Source organism: Rattus rattus, chromosome 4 (assembly GCF_011064425.1).
Source record: "Rattus rattus isolate New Zealand chromosome 4, Rrattus_CSIRO_v1, whole genome shotgun sequence".
NCBI classification, from domain to species: Eukaryota; Metazoa; Chordata; class Mammalia; order Rodentia; family Muridae; genus Rattus; species Rattus rattus.
Genome location: NC_046157.1, coordinates 10079869 through 10097686, shown reverse-complemented (window position 1 = coordinate 10097686; position 17818 = coordinate 10079869). Strand labels below are relative to the sequence as shown.

The 17818-nt window shown below is 40.8% G+C and overlaps 1 protein-coding gene across 1 annotated transcript in view; it reads right to left on the bottom strand.

The window, feature by feature from the left end:
- Nucleotides 1–17437, bottom strand: part of Tprg1 (tumor protein p63 regulated 1) — a 134982-nt gene extending 117545 nt beyond the window's left edge. Inside the window, exon 1 of the mRNA XM_032899238.1 lies at nt 17232–17437. The gene's annotated coding sequence lies outside the window, so the exon portion shown is untranslated. The remainder of the gene's footprint in view (nt 1–17231) is intronic.
- Nucleotides 17438–17818: the final 381 nt, after the last annotated feature.

The following is a 17818-nucleotide window of genomic DNA, read 5'->3' as shown; positions in this document are numbered from 1 at the left end:
TTATGGATTGAGCCCTTCTCAAACCATGAGCATAAATTAATCAGTCCTTGCTCAACTTGCGTTACACAGGTGCTTTGTCACGGTGGTGAAAATAGGAAGTAATACTGAAGGCGTCTCTCCTGGGCTGTAGATGAAGTGACTTACACCTCAGGAGGCCCAGTCTCTCTTGCTCAAATGCAACCTCTCAGCTACCCGATTTCCCCTCTTCTATCTGCCATCAGCTCAGTTGTTCAGGCTGCAGATCATGTCTACAGCTGTTAACCAGTTATCTTGATTCACAGGAACTTCTAACTCATCACAGCCAAAAATAAACTTAGCATGCGTTTACCTCATCCATAAATGTATTGGTCTCTAGTCAGAATCCAGGGAAATATATCACAATAGTAAAATTCCCCTTGTCAGAAAACTCTTTGATTCACTTTTCTTGTTCAATCCTTACCAATCAAACACTCTCACTGCCTTCTGAATTAATCGAAGAAAGAGAAAGGAAAAGAAAAGAAACATGACTGTTCCTAGGTCTGATGGAGGAGAAGCATGTGGGCAAGCATGGCCAGAGGCAGGGATATGTGGGAGAGTTGAGAGTGGACAGAAGCAGACAGAATTGTGTCATGTGGGGAGGAGGTTGAAAAGGAGACAGGAACCAGGTGCAGCATCAGAAGGACCAAGGGGTATGAAGAAAGCAGGTAACCAAAATGGTTGTTGTGAACAGACACCATCACCAAGGCAAGTCTAATAAAGGACAACATTTAATTGGGACTGGCTTACAGGTTCAGAGGTTCAGTTCATTATCATCAAGGTGGGCTCAGCCCCCTGGAGAGTTTCAGGTAGGGGTGGGTTATGCCAGCCAGGAGAGCTCTGTAACAGGTGGGGACTGAGATGTTACAGGGAGAACTTGGAGGACAGGTTCCTGTTTTGATATGTTAAATAAGCACTCAACCATTTGTCCTAGGTTTTAAACCTAACACCTTCCAATCCCTCAGTGCCTACTAAACTTTTTACTTTGCTCCATTCACATAGCAGTAGCTGGTAGTTAATGTCATAGAGGTCACTGATTGACTATTTAATTGTCACCTGTGGTGGTTAGTAGTGATAACTGTCAACTTAATAAAATCTAGAGCTACCTGGGAGATAGACCTAAGGTCATACCTACAAAGATTGTCTTTAGTAACCTGATGTGAGAACATGAATCTTGATCAAGGGCAGGACTCTTGATGGGAATCCTGGACTATATGAAATAAAGAAAGTGAGCAAACACTAGCAAACTTTAATGGTTTGAAAATGCTTGCCCAGGGAGAGGTGTGGCTTTGTTTGAGTAGGTGTGGCCTTGTTGGAGGAAGAGTCCCACTGTGGGTGTGGGCTTTGAGACCTTCCTCCTACTTGCCTGAGAGATTCAGTCTTATCTTAGCAGCTTTCAGATGAAGGCATAGAACTCTCAGCTCCTCCTGCACCACACCTACCTGGGCTGCCATGAGTCCACCTTGATGATAATGAACTGAACCTTTGAATCTGTAAGCCAGTCCCAATTAAATGTTGTCCTTTATTAGACTTGCCTTGGTGGTGGTGTCTGTTCACAACAAGAAAACCCTAAGGATGACACAGATATTCCTCGCTCTCTTGTTTCTTGACTGTGGATGCATTTTAACAGCAGCTTTAAGCTCCAGATGCCCTGACATCCCTGCCCAATAGGATTGACTGACTGTGGTGAGGTTTGAGCCAGGATCCTTTCCCCAGGAGGTTGCTTTGGTCATGGATTGTCACAGCACCAGGAAAAAAAAAAATCTAAGAAGGTGTCCCTTCATTTTATTTGGATGTACAGATGTGTCCCTCTTAACCTCCTTGCTGTACTTGAATAAATCCAAACTCCAGAGAATGGTAAGCCCATGGTCTGAGCAGGTACCTTCTGTAGAGTCCTGTCTCACTGTCTCTCCTCTACCCTTTCTCCTCCCATCTCTTCTGTCCTCAGTAAAATTCATTCCTTCTTTCTTAAACTACATTGTGAGTCCTACTTACTCACCAGCCTTCTCATTTCCTTTCTCCCATGATTCCCTTTGCTCTACATAGAGCACCGAGAACAGAAACAAGCTTCCCTCAACTAATCTCCATCTCACGCGTTAGTTTTCACTCAACCATATCTTCCCATAGACTATGGCGAGCCCTTCAGAACTCCTGACTTGTACTGTAGCTCCCCATTCATTGGTCTTAGCTTTTATATTCTCTCCTCTAATACAGTCCTTGATGATGTTAGCCGTGTTTTATTGGTACTCTGGTATTTTTAGCATCAAGTGGAGCATGTCAGATGCATTCCTTATGTATCAGCTGAACAAATGACTACATAAGTGATGTCTTCAAACTGATGAATATATGACAGAAAATTTGAAGGACTGTTCATGCCTTGGGCAGTTTCAACTTGTCGTTTCAGCTCATAGGAGACTGCATGGGTAGGATGACCAGAGTCCAAGAGTATAGATCAGTGTGTGCAAGACAGCAAAATCCTTCTAATTAAAACAAAGAAAGACAGAAAATGCAAAGAAGACTAGAGAATATCTCTCCTCGAGTCAGACTGACATGACGAGAGATTTGAGGTCTTTCTTCTAGGTCCAACATCCAGCTTGCTGTTTCCAGTAGCCTGTCATGAACAGCAATGTAGAAGACCAATTTCTATTGTTTGCCAGGTACCAATAGGTTGTATCAACAAGTTCTTTGTCTTTGCCCAAGCCTGGGCTCTGTGAACAGTAAGGTTTGGTGAGGGAAAGACCTAAGCCTGTTTTGGCCGTCAGGAATACCTACAGAAGTCAGAACCTGTGTGCAGCACAGTATACACGGTCACAGAGGATACCCCAGAGGTAGCTTGTGCCGCCAGAGACAGACAGAACAAGAAAACACTTGCTTCAACCTGAAGCCACCGAATGACAATCTCAGTGCCTTTCCTGAGAGCAGTTCTAGTGACAGAAGGGGCAGGAAAGAAGCTTATCCTGAAGCCAATGGACACTCTCCCAACAAGCACATGAGGACTGTGGATAATGCAGAGAACCAGAGAGCAGTGGTTCTCAACCTTCCTAATGCTGTGACCCTTGAATACAGTTAGTTCTTTATGTTTTATAACCATAAAATTATTTCATTGCTACTTCAGAAGTATAATTTTGCTACAGTTATCAATTGTACTGTACATATCTAATATATAGAATATCTGATATGCGGCCCTCAAGGGAGTTGGGACATACATGTTGAGAACCACTGCCCTAGAGTTTTAACAATTAACATCTCACTGTTGGGCATTGTCACTGAAAATGTGTTGGAGAAGTAGTGAAACGCACATGAAATTCATTATACGTCAAACGCTAAGCAAGGTCACACTTTAGACTAATTAGCTAGAAGGTCACCTGACAATAGTATCATTTCAAGGCCAATTTTCATACTTCTGCTCTGCCTGCTAGAAGAGGTTAACACCTGGAAAGCCAACCTGTTCTACAAGATGCCAAGACATTGAAAGGAGTCTAGAAAGTTCCACCCAGGGAAAGAAAAGACCAGGGATCTAGAGCAACACAGACGGCTCCTTGAGATAATAAGTACCGAGATGAAAGTCATTCTGCATGAGAAGAGCCTTTCAGACTCGCTCTAAGATGACTTAAGGAAAGTAGATAGTTCGGAACGTTAAAGAAAAAAAAAGCCAAAATAGTTTTACATTTGATTGTCAACAGCAGACAGACATGAGCAAGAGCGACATCTCCTCTTCTTTTTGCCCCCAATAAGCAAAAACAAAACAACAACAACAATACAACTCTATGGTCTTCTATGGAGCATTCAGGAAAATGGTGCACGAAGGTTAGTAGTTCAAGACAAGCCTGGAACACATAGCAAGTTCAAGGCTGGACTTCATCTAAATAACAGCAAAAAAAAAAAAAAAAAAAAAAAAACATAAGAAACACAAATATTTAAGTATCGTGTACATAAACATGGCCAGAGTAAGAGAGTAAGGAACGTTACGTTTCGATGGGTGACCCGCTATGAACACGAAGCAGGGAGCAGTGGCAGCCACAGTGCCCAATAAATGTGCCCAGAAAGTTAAAATACCTGCCCAAGACAGTCACAGGTCAATGTTCCCCTGCTTGTATATGTCTGAGCAAGAACACTGGGGAGAAATGGTATTTGGTTTGGGTCAGCCTTTCTGTAAATGTGTGTAGTCATTCAAACACTGATCAAGAGGGAACAGAGGTAAGAATGAGAAGGCCAGTCAAAGCCCTTTTTACACAGCCTGATCAGTGTTGCCACTGTTGTTTAGTAAGCTGTAATAATGACTGGGCATGTCTCCAAAATGTATTAGCTAGGAGAAAAGTTTGCCTCTGTTTTCTCTAACACTTGGGTCTGCTCTTGCTTTGTGCTGTTTAAGATTTTTCTCTCTTTCCAACCTGACTAGGCAATGTGAGGCTCCAAACACCCTGTATTAGACCCCAGTCTCTGACTCATTCTTCCAAAACTTTGTCAGGAGATGGGCTTATTAGAAAATGCTGGACAGTAATCAAACTAACCGTCCTCCAGGTAGCTGTGGCCATAGAATCTTTAAACCAGGGAAACCTTGCCCATTCTGGTTTAGCATCCCAGTTATCAGCTGTCTCAACGATTGCTAGGTTGATTTACTAAAAGTCTTTCTTAACCATAGGTCTAAGACTTACAATAAATAAAAAGAAATATGTTAATCCATTACATCTTCATAAGCTATTTAGAGATAATTGAGTTCATGAAAGAGAGAGGAATCCCTTGAAACAAATTTTGTCTACAGGTATGTTTTTAACTTACCACACTCCCATGGTAAGCCCAAGTATGGCCTTTATTCCACTTTCCTTTACTATAGGCAATAATGTCTCATTCATAATAATTTACTAACAGAAAATGAAATCTATCCAAAGTTAGTGTCGGTGGAATATTATATAGCCATTGTAATGGACAGTATACAAATTCTCAAAAGGACCCCAATATACTTCTATTTTTAATCAAGCAACAAAATAGAATATACCACATAGCATAACATTGGGGTTATAAAGATAAACTACAAACACATAGGGAAAACACTATTACATTCATCGAAGTGATGATGCTAGTCTTCTCTGGGTGGTGGGAAGATAGATTTTTTTCTTCTTTATTATATTTTGTAATTTTCTTCAAAGAGAATTACATAAGGACTATCTAAGGAGCAAAAGTATTATGCTCACAAAAGTATTGAGGATAGGAAATGCTGTTCTTTGAGCACCCACACCATCACAGACTTCCCTTTCCTCAGAACATTCCATTATGGAAAAATCTGTTTCACACAGAAAATATATCAAAATCTGATTTTTGGAAAATCTCAAAAAGCATCAAAAGTCAGAAAAAGACCAAAATGAATACCAGGGAGAAATTTTACATGATATTTAGAAAGTCAAATTGGTAACTTACTTTGCTGCCCTTTAATATATATCGTTCCTTCAGAAAATAAAAACTAAAGCTCCTTTGGAGAGATGAGGACAGACAATGTGTGCTGGGAAAGGACTTTTGCACAACGAGTTATGAAATTTGTTTGCGAGCCAAGAAGTCACAAACCTGTTATGTAAATGATACGAGCATATTGCAGAATGATATGTCTTAGATAAGCATAACGCTTCCAAGAAACCAACCAGTCCTCTGAGAACTAAGTCTTCACTTGCAGATAGACTGGACAACTTGGCTTGGCTGAAATGTGAATGTTCAAGCAAAAGTCTAAGGATATGGAAGACAGAGGAGAAGTGGGACTAATTATATTTTAGGTTTGGAGAGAGAATGGTTCAAGAATGCTAACCAAGACAGTGTGCACCCTGACCTGACCTAACCCTTAGGCTTAAACCCAGTCAGGCACAAACCAAGCCGAATGAAACCCTTCCATGTTATACTAACCATCTACAACACAATCTTGAAGGCTCAGGGAACAGGAGCAGAAAGAGTGTACGAGCCAGACGATCAGAATATTTCCTTCCAGAGAGTGTCTTCCATATATGACCAGGGGTCTGCACAGGAAACCTCAACAATATGGTCCCCTCCATAAGATCCGAGCAATGGCAACGTGTGGCATGCTAGTGAGGGTGGAGAAAATTTCACAAAGCTCCACCCCTAGATGAAAAGCTCGAGGGAATCAATGGCTGCTGAGAGTGGGAGAGCAGTAGGTCTACAAAAATATGATAGGTTATCACATCCCAAGGGTGATATGATACCAAGGTGAGAGTATACAGAAGACAAATACAAATAAATATAAATAAATATTCAATATATATAACATGTAATATATTTTCTAAATTTATATATAATATATATTATTTATATAATATAAAGCATAGCATTTAAATATATAAATTATGTAATGTAAATATTTATTTCTACAAATATTTAATATATTTTCTATATTTATGTATAAAATAGACTATATGTAATATATAAAACAAGTTAAATATATAAAATATAAATATAGAACAATTATATACTATAAATATATATACATTTACATGTAATTACATATGTATGTAAATATCTCTAAAACAGTAATAATTAAAGAATAAGTGCATATGAACTTGATAGAGAATGAAAGAGATTGGAAGAAGTTAGAGGGAGAAAAGTTTTGAGGGTGAAATGATAATAAATACAGTTCTCATATGTGTAATTCTCAAAAATGAAAATGGTTCGATTGTCTCTCCTAGGATACATCTTCACTGTGCTTTGTGGTATTGTTCATATTTGTAGTGAGTGGAGTTTTCCATCATTGATAGATTTTAATTTTTTTATGTTTCCCATTGCTGTAGTCTCTTCTGTCAGCTGCAGGGTGGAGTGGCAAAGCCAGAGAGCTGAGCTTTCTTTCTCGGAGCCTGAAAGATGTCTGCACTTTTGATTTAAGCACAATGTGTGGGTTAAGTGTACAGATCACTCACCTACAATTTGAAGACACAAATGTTAGGAGAATTAATTAAGCCAACCCTTTCACAAGATAATGGACAAGGAACAGTGAAGACATAAATTGATTCATTTGGGGGCAATCAATATTTTTTTCAGGGAGCAGCACGGCAGAGGTAGAGAGAGCGTTGGGGTCAGCTGGGCTCGAATCCAGGCTCCACAGCTTACCAGCTGCCTGAGGTCATCTAACAATTAAAACCCCTCTACTTGAGTTTTCTCAAATGTGAAGGGAATCCAAAGCATGCCTTAGGGAGAAGTTTAATGATCGTGTGCGCTAATGGGTCTAAAGAAAACCTGCAGAGTATTAAAATATCATTGGAATTCAGAACATAGCGTTTTAGGTGGAGGGTCTGGAAGGGGTGTGATAATCAATTGAATCTGAGAAATAGATCAACAATCACGAGCCAAGCAAGTCATGAAGCTGGTGGTGGAGAAGGCACTGGGTCAGCACCCGCCTGGAATTCTGAGTTCAGAAGGAAGCAATTTCTCACCCTGAACATCATCTTTCATTGGTTTCACAAGGAGCTTACTCAACTGCTTACTCTCAAGGTTCCCTCCAATAGCCAGGCTAGGGATCTTCCTAGGCCAGGGCGGAATGCCCACATTAAGACTAGAGAGAAAGCTTAAAGCCATTTACAAAGGTGACCAAATAAAAAGAATACGACTGAGAGTGTCGTAATATATTTATTTAATCATCTTTATCCCACTATAAATCAGAACTTTCTGAACTGGACTTTTTTGTTCAGATAAACTTGTAGAGACATAGCAAGACAGCCGTTTCCCGTATTCTGCACCCCTCCTTCAAGAGCAGAAGCATTGCATGATGGGAACTTCCTGTCTTGTTCATTATATAGCCAATGAAAACACTTTGAAGACAGTCTATGTGGGGTACTGTTCCAGATAAAACACGCTTCCTGTTCCACCAGCCTCAACTGGTCACTGCTGATTCTGTAGCATCTGTTGTAAGCCAACCATGGTTTCTGGAATTCCTTTGCTCAGAGAAAGGTTCCATTTAGAGCTTATCTCCCACAGCACAAGAATATGATCATTGTTCCTTGCTTAAGCTAACTTGAATAATGAATCTAAAATAGATTTCATTGCATGCAATATGCAGCCTAGTGGGAGAATGAGGTACATAGCAATAGTAAATTGAAGGGGTTCAAAAATCCCAGCACTCAGAAGGCAGAGGCCCGTGATGCCAACTTGGTCTACACAGCGAGCGAGTTCCAGGACAGCCGAAGTCCTGGAACTCAACGCCAAGGTACACAGAGAACCCTTGTTCTGTCTCAAAAGACCAATAAAAATGAAGGTCCTACCACATAATACTGCGTGTGTGTTAGCCACGTCTCTGAAGAAAATGAAACATGGAGAAATGGTCACAGAATAATATGGCATGAAAAACTATGGTCGAGGGCTATTTATACATTGTGGTTTTATTTTAAAACTCTGAAGTGTATAAAATAATCAAAGAAGACAGGTTAGAGATTAATACACTAAATTATCAAGGTGAGAATGGAGCGTTGAAGTAAAGAAGGTTCCCAAACAGGGACATCCTGCAAGCACCAGGGCGCCTCCTGAGAAACCCTTCTCTATTCACCAGCGTGGACTTTCTCTCTGGAGGAAGCAAAGCTCCTCTGGGTCAGAAAGCATCCTCCGGGCTTTCTTGGACTTTATAGCCAACACCAACAGCAAAGGATCTAAAAGGTATAACCACTTACTGAGTGTGCTCACGGCAGACCCCACTTGTGGAAGAGCAGAAGACAGAACAGAAGATAAGGGGTCTCTGAATCGAGCCCCTACCACTGCTAGCCATTGTGGTGCTGACCTACTTAAGTCGATGCTGACGTTTGTAATGAGAACAACTGAGTAGTCTGAGAGCCACTGTGCGACGGATTCACAATGACTGAGTTTAATACTACCGTGGACCCACATTTCTCCCAGTGCCACAGAACAGCAAAAGAACTCACCATGCGGAAGTACAAAAGGAAATGATTTGGATGCGAGGCTCAGATTTTTCTAGTTACCGTCTTACATTGTTATCTTTTTCCCACTTTGACAGTAGAGAGCCTGGGTAACTACTGTGTCCCACACCCCCTTTTAAACTTGTAGGAGCAAATCAATACTGACCGAGGCAGCACGGTGACTCAGCTCATCGTAGGCCTGTGCTCAGGCCCTATCATCTGCACTGACAGATGAAGGAACAAAATCTTTGAAGATTAAGCAGTTTTCCGGGTCACTCAGAGAGTGTGTGGCAGAGCTTAAACTGACCAAAGGTCTCTGTGCCCCACTCCTTTACTGTGTCGCTTAATGAATAAATAGTAAGTTCTTTATGCCTGAAAATTGGTGAGAAGGTACATTCTATATGTTCTTCTCTCTCTCTGTTTCTCTCCATTTCTCTCTCTCCCTCTAAGTGATGTAATAGTTGTGTTATTAGACTTTTAGCTTAATCGTAATTATATCGTTGTATACATGTTGAAACATCAGCTGCATGCCACGACTATTTGTATATCCTGATTTTATTGATAGCAATACTCTAATAGAGATGGAAGTAAATAAATAAATTCTAATAATACTGTGCCAGTGCCTACATAGGATCCCACTGTACAGCCATACATTGTTATTTAACTAATCCTCCACAATTAATTATTAACACCATTCCCCCGTTGTTCGATTATATGACTATGAGCTAAACGTCTTCATAGTTAAAACTCGTACACCTCAATTTATTATCCAGTATTATTTCCTAGACACAGAAATTATGAGTGAAGATGCATTGATTAGTGATTATTTGTGACTAAACTGCATTCCTTGAAATGCTTTACCAATTAAATTTTAAAAATTTATTTACTTTAGTTTTAAGGCTCTTTTCACTTTTTTTGAGATTATAATTTGTTTTTCTCCCTTCCCTTTCTTGCCTCCAACCCTTACTGTATAGGTTTTAATATTTCTTTTCAGTTGTGTGTGCATGTATGTGATTGGGTAACCACTGAGGACAGTATTGAGTATGTGCAGCTGGACTTATACGTGGCGTGTGTTCCTATAAGTGTGTTAGGAACCAAACTTCGGTCCTCTTCAAGAGCAGCATTAACTCTTAACTGGTAAGCTATCTCTTCATCATTAAATTTTAAAATTTTATTCTTTACTTACATTGCATCCTTACCATAGTTTCCCCTACCTCCAATCCTCTCAGCCCTACCCCTACCCTCCCTCCCCACTAGATCCATTCCTCCTCTATTTCTTTTCAATAAAAGGAAAGCAGGCTTCCCAGGGATATTGACCAAACATAATTTAAATTTAAATAGAATCCACAAAGGTCGACTTCAGGACAATCTGCAGAGGGCTTTATAACTTTCGATGTATTTATTAGTCATTTAAAAATGTTCGGCCGACATTTGTTTTAATAGTACTTGGCTAGGTATTGTGCTGCACACCTTTAATCCCAACACTTCAGAGGCAGAGGCAGGCAGATCCCTGTAAGTTCATGGTCAGCCTGGTCTCCATAGATCTCAGGCTAGCCAAGGCTGTATAGCGATACCCTGTCTCATAACAACATAAACTAACAACCATAATAGCAATAGCAGAACTTCCTTTTTACATTGTGAGACCGAAAGGCTGAGGGGTCTAGGTTTGTATAGATGTTTTTCTCATTGATAGTTCCATGCTTTCTTACTGACCACGTAAGTTTATCTACTAAGTGTACTCACAAATAAATGTTCATGATGTCAGCAAATTTTAATAACCATAACAATACAATTCTGAGTTAAAAGCATGGGTAATAATGATGTCAGATTTTCAAAGTATACACATAAATTATTCAAATTTATGCTTCCCCAACTCAAGAGGAAAATGAATTGCACTAGTTGGTTTCTGAAGCTTTAGACTTGATTTGCCTAATTAATTAATTCTGCATATAAGACTGTCTTGAATCTGGGTACTTTACTCTTTTTTTTCCCTGTCTGACATAAATTAAATGGCCTAGTGCTACTCTTCATGATATAAAAGAACACCTCATTTATTTAATTAATTAAAACACATTTGGTGGAACAGTGCTTTTAGCTGAGGACCATGCTGGAAAGAAAAGTGGCAATTAGGAAGGCATATACACACAGCCTCTGCCACTGAGAACTATATTGCTGAAGAATTGGGTCTTTGGCAATATGCATAGATGGATCCAATGGAAGATGGATCATTGCACAATGTCTAGGTTAAGGCAGTAGACATCTAGAAAATGTGTATCAAGAACATTCTAGATGTTCCATAGAGTCATACTGACTTGTATGGTGGAGGAGGTTTTCTACAAGATATATCAGTAGGAAAATACCTAAGGCCGAAGACCATGGTGATGGATTCTTCAGAGAAGTTTCTATTAGGAGCCATCAGTGATAGAAGAAAGATACCCCGCCGGAGGAATGGCAAGGGGGAGCACAGGCTTCCCATTCTGGAGCTGAAGGGCTGTGTCTAAAGAATGTGTACTTAAATGTAGTCCTTATAAAGAACAGCAATGTCCCAACTGGGAGTCCAGTAGCCCTGAAGACCTAGGAGAACATGATTGGAGCCCTGTGTACAGAGACCAGTGAGTATGCATGACACTTAAGTAGATAGCATGCGAATGTACCAAGATGTCGGTAGCAGAGACCAATGCTATTCTAGGGGAAGGGAAAGGAGACACCACATCCATAACCATTGGTATCTGAAACTTGACTCCTACACTCCAGCATGAGGTAGTCAACCTGAAGCCTTGATCGATAGACGCTATTTGGAAGAACTTTCACTGCTGTGGGTGCTAAGTTTTAGTTCCTTCCCAGTGCCCCAAATTCCCCACACTTAGTGCAAAAGTGCATCGAGTTCAGGAGAAATTGCTGAGAAGTGTGAGTTCCCTGAGAGAAAAGGACTCTCCAACAGTAATTGCTTAGTGACATTTCTAGAGAGTTCTAAAACTTTAAGTTATTTCCAAAACCACATGGGTAGACTCTTCACTGTGAGAACCTTAAACTCGAGTTTTCAGGACTCAGCCTTAAATCCCATCTGCTATTGGTATTGAGCAGATGACTTTAAGCTCCTGAGCCTGATTTTTCTGTAACGAAAGAATAATATGATGGTAATCTCATCTCAGCTGCTCCACATGGTTTATAAAATATTAAATACGATGCTGTTATCTATGTGCACTGATCACATTTTAATCCCTAGGAAAGTATATTTCTAGCATCTTTCTCTCATCTTTATAAAAAGGAGTCCCCACTTCCTTTTCGGCTAGTACCAATTTCCCCATTTCACAGAATCTCTTATGGGTAATAGATGAATATCTACAGCCATCATTTTCAAAACCTCTCTATTTTCTCTTCAACTTCCACACTGAAGACTGTTCTGTCCAGTTCTCACTCACGGCTGTTTCCAGCCCTGAGTAGCATCCTACCTGCTTGTCTACCTTGGTCCCAGACTGAGCATACATGTGCAGTATGTACGGCCACTCTGGATGTTGTTCCTCTAGCTCCTCCCGTGTTGTCTTGGAACCAGAGTGAGCAGTGAGCAGAGAGCAGATGGTGTGCTAAGTGTGGTCTGTGCTAGAATGTAGGTGAGAAGATAATACATTGTCCACACAAGTACAAGGGAAATAATCTTTTTGTTAAGATGGGATGGAGATCATAAATGATTCTAGTGATCAAATCCTCTTCTGTGCTGGTGGAGCACCGCTGCCAACCCTCTTCCTGTTTGGCACACCACTGGGGCTGCGCCTCCTTCAACTTCTGTAACTCAAAGAGATCGCAACATCCCAGACGGCAGCTAAAAATGCTTATGCTTATGTTTTCTGTCTATACTATTTGGTAAGTTTAAACCATATATATATATATATATATATATATACACACATATATATATGCACATGTACACATATATAAGTAATATATGTACAAATATATAAGTATATACACATTTTTGTGTATACATATGTTTGTACATACATATGGATAGACAGACAGATGAAAGATAGATGTGGAAATATTTTCACCGAATTCTACATTATTGACAACTCAAATTCTCAAACTTTTCTTTTTTTTTCTTTCTTTCTTTCTTTTTTTTTATTTTTTATTTATTTATTTATTTATGGAGCTGGGGACCGAACCCAGGGTCTTGCACTTGCTAGGCAAGTGCTCTACCACTGAGCTAAATCCCCAACCCCCAAATTCTCAAACTTTATGTGATCCAAAGAAAGCCCCTAATATTTGTCCTGAAATCAGTTCATCTCATGTCCATCTGCATTTGAGACGAAGCCACTCCTTCCTATCACTCAGGCAGTACAGGATCCTCTTTGCCTTTTCACCACACAATTGTTCCCCGCTCAGTTAAACAGACACAAGCATCCCAACATTCTGCGCAAATACATTGTAAGGTGTTTGCCCTTATGGACACAACACTCACCCTCACACTTTTGCTTGTCCTAACCCCAATCTACCCCACACCTCCTTTATGCCACTCACACATTCTCCCTGCTGACACTTAGCATTTTCCTTCAGTCTCGCCTCTCTTAAAGCAAACCTACTCACAGGGTTAGAGAATTTGTTTGCAAAATACCCAATATCCAATAAAAGGCTTTTAACAAATGAAATTGTAGCATTTTAACTTAGCAGTTGCTCAAAAAAAATAGCATTAACTGAATGGATCTTGTTCAAATACTTCCTTTTATCTAGGTCACAGTGCCCACTGACCTCCTTTAAAGTAGACATTTATAGCATATGCACAAACAATCACGCACCATGCACAGGAAAATGAGAAATCCTGGCCTATTGCCAGCTTACAGCGGTCAGTGCAGCTAAGATTCTGTCACCATCAATCTACCCACCAGGACCACTGCAGACCTCATACCTGCACTTCTCAAAGCATTACCGCCTCTTGGGATAATTTAGTTATTACAGGAGGATAATTTAGCAACACTCACTCTTCAAATCACACACGATAAAGACTTCACAGGAACCTGTGTAACACTATTTTTTTTCTGACTTTCCAATAATCTAGAAAACGCCAGGACACAGATTAAAATCTTTATCGCCACCTTGCAAGAGTTTCTCGATGTGTGTACATCATCCTAAGAAGGGTATATTTGCCTCCTTGGGTCCCTTACTTAGCCCTAGTTAGAGACACTGGGTCACGGATGGCTTTTGCATGCTAATTTCCCTGGAAGCTTAAAGCAGATTTAAGGCACACTCGAACAGGTGTTCTGTTCCAGCCAAACTGTGGGTTTCAATAACGAGGAGCCTAGCTCGGTGCCTGGTTGAGGGTGACAATGCTCACTAAACTCACTATGCCTGCATGTGATCCAGTGTTCTTAGCTGGCAATCTGGGGCAGACCCAGATTGCCAACCAGGTTCTATTTGAACTCGCCAGCCCCATCCACAGCCACAGAGAGCTCCATCTATCCTTCAAAGGCACGTGAGGCAGCCTTGAGTTGCAACTTCGCTCACTGTCCTTTCTTACAGGAAACTCTAATCTGTATCTTTCTAAAGCTCATGTCAAATGTGTCTTCTTTGCCCTCAGGAGCATCTCCGGTGGCAGTCCTCTCACCCGTAAGGAATCTTTCCTTACCCTGTGGAACCACTGCCTTTGTGTCCTTTCTGAGGTATTTGTTGCTTGTTTCCCTGTGTCCATGGCTTTTGTTGTTTGCTTGTCCCCCCACCTTCCACATTTTCAACAATAGATGAAAGTCCCTTTAGAGAAAGATTGTATCTACTGTAATTATCTAGCATAAGAATGATATGTACTCGAAGCAATCAAGAGGTAATTATTGCATTAATAACCATATGATTAATAACTATAACATACCAAAGATGTATTATTGGCATACTTTCCCAAAATCTTATCAATTTTGTTACTTCCTCTGCACTGTGGTACATCTAATCCCTTTCCTTAACTCTATGCAATTGATCTTTTAAGTAAAGGATGTTGGTCTGCTATGGGCAGCTTTCTTTTCTGTCTATTTATGGTTATGTAGTCGTAAAGACTATGCCAAAGTCCTGTCATCCTGAATAATGTTGCAGCTTTTGTATTACTGAGTCTTGATATCAAGAAAACAGCCTACATAGGTACCCCACCCCGTGGTCATCGACTGGGTCATCTTCACATCTACCTTCTATATACACAGAAGCCTGGTCCAAGAAACTCACTTCACTTCTCCCTTGACACTGATCTGTATGCTGGCCCACCCATCCTATATCTCCAGAATGCCTTTGAAAGTGAGTGATTTAAGACTCTAATCCTTAAGAGGTTGCATGAGATCAAATGAAAAAACACTTGGAAGCTTCAGTAAGGACAGACGGTATGGCTGTGTGGCTCTGAGGAGTGCATGTTCTGCCTCTGGGGGAAAGACACCACAGAGATGCCCCTGGAACCCTCTCCATCTGAGTGTGGATCCAGCATCGTCAAACTCTTAACCATTCTGAATAATTAAGCATGTGCCCTGTGTTTCATTAAACACTCCCATTAAATATTTGTAACTACTTTGATTTTGTTTAATAGTCCAGTAAAATCAAAGCACATCTGCGTCCTGGATCTATCTGTGTCTGCTGAACTATAAGACCTTTAGATTAATCGAATTCTTAGACCTGACCCTGTCATAAGGTCCTAGTGAGTAAAATCCGATTATCTTATAAGATTTGAGGCTATTATCTGGGTGGTACCTCTTTCAGAGGATCTCAGAGAAATCCGTGTGAGCTAAAATCAGGGACAGCATCAGTTCTTGACCGTCTTCCTAACTTATATCTAAAGAACAATCCCCAAATCTGGCTTGAAAAATGTACGAGAGCCAAATGTTGCATCCCTCATTAATGCCCCTACTCTACACAGCACTGTGACATTTCAGCCAGGTGCTAAGCAGAATATAAAGTATCTAAAGCATATAATGGGAAGAATCTTATAGGATGACACCATTGCCATGCTGAACCGGCCAGCTGCTACTCTGAGATCCTCCACATCATTCACTACATGCTATGTCAGCAAAGGCAGAAGAGACCTGCCTTTGACTTAATGATTCTCATGATGACCAGTGGCATCATGTCTCAACATCATGTTACTGTTTTGGGAATAAAGTTTCTCTGTTTTGTATTAGGCGATTGATTGATTTCTTCAGGACTCTTCCTAGACTCACTCTTTGTGATGGCCCTGTGGGAATGAATATTGGGCACTTTCATAATAAACTCAGCAGGTACAGGGGATGGGGTGGTGGTGGCATAAGCTTCTCTTACTGAAACTGATCTACACCTTTGAGAATGAAGGGAGAAATGATAACTAAGTCACCATCTTAAAAAATAAACATCTCGGCCACTCACTGAGGCTGAGATTTTCTTTAAAACAAGAGATAAGATGAGAGAGGTCCTGTAAGACGAGGAATCACAGGAGTTGCTGTGAAGGGATTTGGGGCACCTCGGCACCACTGAGACTTATTTTCCACATCTCACAGTGAGAACAGGAGTTATGGATTTCCCTAGGACTTCATGATGCATGCCTTGCAAGTGCTGCTGTGACATTCGTAGATGGCCATTCAGCCTCAAGTTCCAATTTCCTTCCAGAGACCCAGCACACACAGCAAGTGCCACTCAGTCATCTCATGCGTACACATAACCTTGCAATTTACAAGTTCTTCCTTTCCCATCCGTCTTTTTACTTGCTGTCTAAAAACAGCTGTATGTGATGAGGTCTATATATTAATATAAAAAAGTCTCTTTCAATTCAAATTTTAAAAATAGGGCCAGACATAGTGCTACACATACCATTAATCGCTGCAGAGGGAGGCAGAGGCAAGTGGATCTCTGAGGTCAAGGCCAACCTGGTCTACAGACGGTCTCTCCTAGATGGCCAAGACTTCACAGAGTCTTGGAAAACAACCCCTCCCCCGAAAAAGCCTTCATTATAATAAGAAACAATCACCCTTAGTTTATCATTAAAAGTTCAAGAAGATCCTTCTACTCTCTTGGCTTCTGACTGGACAGGATGACCTTAGGGGGTAAAGAACAGGAGCAAAAAAGAAAAGCCAGCTTTCATCTCGTTTTCAAGCAATGGGTCATACGTGAATACAACCCCGCAACTGACAAGGTCTCAGTTTACTGAGCCACAGATGGAGAAAACTATGCCAGTCCTACAAAGCTCACAGAGAAGTTATGATTTGTTTTTTTAAAAAACAATCAATGTATAGATGAGTATGGCAACTGACCTTATAGCCTGAGAACTTGTAGTCTGTGAACTTTGAACAGTAAGGATGGAGGAATTTCACATGTAAGACCACGGGCCTCTCTTACCTGGTGAGGCAGTAGTAGGTCCTCAAGGCTCTTCTTCTTCTTCCCAGACAAGGGGAGGTAGACCACAAAGAGTGGCTACTGTAGCTCTCTCAGAAGGCTGGAGAGGAGAATACACAGGAGCTGCCACCCCACCCCTCAGCTGCACTTCTGTAGCTGAGCTGAGAGCTAACCGCTCCCTCTCAAAGGGGCAAAACTGAGAGAGAATGTTTACAGGGTGGAACTCAGGTGTCAGAGGCAAGGAACTAGGTTTGTGGGTGGAGACTTTCTGGTTCTGCAACAACTCACCTAGCTCATCTCTCTCAAGAAAGTCTGCAATTTTCTGCCAACTTCCTGTGTGACCGAAGTTTGACCAAGGTGAGAAGGAGCAGCTTCGCTCTTGGTGTGCTCTCAATAGTTAAAACCAAACTGGACTTTGAAGACCATGATTAATACTAGTTAGCAAATAATCTCCTGACTATTTATGAGAACCCCATGACTTCTGTGTAAGATGTATAGAAGACACATGTGGCACTCTGTCTCTGAAAATGAGCACATACACACACAGAATCTCTCATGAGTCTCCCCTCCCATCAACTTGCCACGTGTGT